Below are 3,910 nucleotides of genomic sequence, written 5' to 3' on the forward strand. Positions count from 1 at the left end.
TCTCAAGGGGTGGGGCCAGGAGAGGCGAGGGAGTTTAAAGGGCAAGAGGAAGGAGGTCCTGGCGGACAAGCCCTCTTCTCCTCAAGCAGGAGCCCACATTGGAATAAAAGCAGAGAAAGAAGAATGCGAGATAGGACGCAGGCGCCTAATTTAGCAGCTACCGGGTGGAGCTGGGCGGCAGTCTGACATGGAAGGGGGGCGTGGTGGGACTCTGTCAGATTAAAGGTGCATGCAGCGGCATCGACGTCCACAGCGAGAGGGAGAAAAGCCACAGTGGAGAGGAGAAAGGGAGAGGAGAGGAGAAAGGGAGAGGAGAGGAGAGGGGAGGAGAGGAGGGGAGAGGAGAGGAGAGGAGAGGGGAGGAGAGGAGGGGAGAGGAGAGGAGAGGAGAGGGGAGGAGAGGAGAGGAGAGGGGAGGAGAGGAGAGGAGAGGAGAGGGGAGGAGAGGAGGGGAGAGGAGAGGAGAGGAGAGGGGAGGAGGGGAGAGGAGAGGGGAGGAGGGAAGCATGAGAGGAGTCAGGGCACACAGAACTGCACCCAGCAGGGGCCTGTAATGAAGTGGAGGGGGAGTGTGGAGATGACAGCTCAGGCAGCTGATGCATGAGACTCAATGCTAATTCCTCAGCCTGCCCGTGATGGATCCTGAAATCTTGACCACACATCCCATTAGCCTCTGTCTGTGACAGTCCCAATAAAGACATTATCACAGTCCAGTGGAACCTCTGAGAGAGGGTGCATGTGTGAGCGCGAGAGGGCCAGGGACAGGGGTCACGGCAGAAACAGTCAGAAGAATCGCTCAAAATCGCAAAATCTCTCTGCAAGATTTCACTACTCTCCATAAAAAGTTATTGATGACTTAACCTCTTGGGTGCAGGTTAGTGGTGATGGATACATAAGGACTGGGGAACCTCACAAGATAACAAGGCAGGCTGTGCATCACTGTCTAGCCCGCCCCCCGGTAAAAATAGAATTCATGTTACACACTGCATATGCGCTAGACCTAGACTCGTGTTTTGTTTCTCAGTAGCATCTGAAGGTGTGTTTGGGGGATGATGCTCGCTTGTGTGTGCCTGTGTATGTGTATATGTTTGTGTGTGTGTTTGTGTGTACTAGGTTAAATCAATGAATGGCTTTTTTCCAATTCCTTGCTCGTTCAGCACTGCAGGCGCGTGGAGTGTTTTATTAAGAGCTTTATTGCATCACTCCGCTGCAATTCGGGCATCAAACCCGAGCCTAATCCTTCGTTACCGTGAAAATTCGGCCCAGGTGTGTTTACCATGTATCTTTTTGTCTTGTGCTACGCATCAGGCTAATATTTTTGACAAGCAGCACCGAGGATATAAATGACCGGGGCTTCGGACAAATAGGGAAACCGACGCCTTGGCTTGTGGCGTTGGGGCCCCGGCGTTCAGAAGCGCGCGCGATTCCCGTCGCTGACAAATAGGGTGGGGAGAGACGGGAGGAGGCGCGGAGAGGAGGTTATGGTGACAGACAAGGAGCACAATTATCACACGATGATGAAGGAGCGGCGGCCGGCCAGTGCGGTGCCGTTAATTACACTCCTTTTCCACAGGCCTCTAATGTGAGGAAAAACACGCAATGACAAGTGTGTAAAAGAGCAAGCAGTAAATTACTGTCAGAAAAAATAAACGGAGGAGCGCGCGGTCTGCTCGATGATTTACGGGGGCAATTAGTCACCGCCCCACGGAGATGCTGAGGACAGCAGCGGAGAGTGTCAGAGAGAGAGAGAGAGAGAGAGAGAGAGAGAGAGAGAGAGAGAGAGAGAGAGAGAGAGAGAGAGAGAGAGAGAAGGAGGGATGGAAAGACATGAAAAAGAGAAGTGGAAGGAAGAATAGAGGAAGAGAGAGAGACTGGTGGGTGGGTGGGTGGGTGGGTGGAGGTGGGAGTAGCTTTTATAGCCTGTGTATAAAACAAAGTAACCAAACAGAGGAGACAGAGATGAAGAAAGTGAAGAAGTGGTTATTCATTCCGTCAAGCGATGACCTTCTATGCTCGAGCTCTGGTGGACGGTATCTAGGCTTTGGCCCGCCTGCCCGGCACGTGCAACCCCAGAGGACGTGTCCTGACCTAACGTTCCGAGATTAAATCTGCTTACTGCCCCAAACTGCACGGAACAGGCCGGCAAAACTCCGCGCTCAAAACAATGCATAAGTGAAACAAAGGTGACGACACAATTTTTATTTATTTATTTTTAAAAAATAGCTCCTCTCCGTCTGAACAGAGCAGCACCTGCGTCAGTGAAACAGGACTGTAAGACGTTCTGCACGCAGCGGGCGAAACCGGCTCTCCGTCGCCGAGCGTGTTCCCTACGGGGCGCGAGACGGCTTTTAATCTGCTGTGTTTACCGTAACACACGAGTGTCCTTTCGTCACTAAACGTTTGAAATGAGCAGCGGTCCCACACGCAGGCGCACCTTAACGCGCCTTAATCGCCTCCTAAAGTGACGCCGCGACTTCAAAACGCGCTCCTTTGGTTTCCTCCGCTGGTTTTCTTTTCTAATGACGTCTGCTAACAGCGTGGACTTATTTGCACGGACGTATATCCTTCATTTCGCGAAAAGGCGTGATGTGACACAACTGCTTTCATCGCACATTAAATACCTGCTGCAGATTTTAAAGGTTATTAGACCCTTTGGGAATATAGGCTCGATCTAAAGGGAAACTGGAATATATGTAATCGCTAATGACAGCCGGTGTCGTGTTAATTCTGTTAATTTCACGCATTCTGTTATGATGAACACGGGGAGCCAAGATGGTTTCTAGCAGATTACAGTCATCTGCAGTGAGAAGGGAGTCGGAGCAGGCGTTCGTCAAGGCTGTCACATACTGTGATCGTTTACAGTTAACTGATGTAATAACAGACCCTGTGGAGCAGGGAAACGCACACAAACCCTGAAAGCTTTCAGATGTAGACGTCCGCTCTGATCAGACTTGTTGATTTGGACACGTCAGGTAATCCACATGGCTGTCCAAACATGCACACTTTGTTGGGCAATAGTGATTAAGTGTATAGACTTGGCATAGCGCAATCTAAGATCTGTTCTGCTTTTAGTGTTAGAGTTGTTATTTTTGAATGCTTTGCACTGTACATGCTGATCAGCCATAGACCTCTGTACTATTTTAAGCAAATCTGTAAGACCAACAGATCTGTAAAAGTGTAAGAAAGCAGTAGGGAAAAAACCCCAACCCAAATACAAAGGGACTGCTTTTGTGTTAAAGCATGTTTATCCAGTCTTATTGTGAAAAGAAAAAAATATGGTCCAAACTATATTTTCCGAGTAAGGCTAGAGGACCTATTTGTGTTTCACTGAGTGTACACTTCCGGGTCAGTTACCTTGACCATGTAAGGCTACAGATGATGTTCAACACATTTGCCGGCAGAGGTGCTATCAGACCAGCGAGAGAGAGAGAGAGAAAAGGAAATAGATAGATAGTGGGAGGGAGAGATAGAGAGAGGGAGAGCGAGAAAGACAGACACAGGAAGTGGGAGAGATATAGAAAGAGAGAGAACATGCTTTGATAAACTGTATAATCTCAAATGGACAAGTGGTGAGGTGGATGGCCATGTGCACGTTCATCGGGGCCTCCCTCCTGCACCGCATGTTCTTCTCGTGTGCGACGCTTTCCCTGGAGCCAGTGGCCATAATTTGGGCGAGTCAAACAAAAGGCGGAGGAACAGGCAGGAGACGAGGAGCAGCTGGTGACGGCCTCGTCGGGCCGATGAGTGACGGTGTGTCTGCTGCCGGGCCGGGGCTCCCTCTGCATGCCCGTGATGGCCAAGGGCATCTTTCTTTGGGCCCAACACGCTGGTCCATGTGTCTCTGTCACTCTCACATCTTATTTTTGTCCTCTTTAGGCCGCTGTGTTTGGTAGTGCCCCTCCCAGCCTCT

Source organism: Electrophorus electricus, chromosome 3 (genome assembly GCF_013358815.1).
Source record: "Electrophorus electricus isolate fEleEle1 chromosome 3, fEleEle1.pri, whole genome shotgun sequence".
Classification (NCBI taxonomy): domain Eukaryota; kingdom Metazoa; phylum Chordata; class Actinopteri; order Gymnotiformes; family Gymnotidae; genus Electrophorus; species Electrophorus electricus.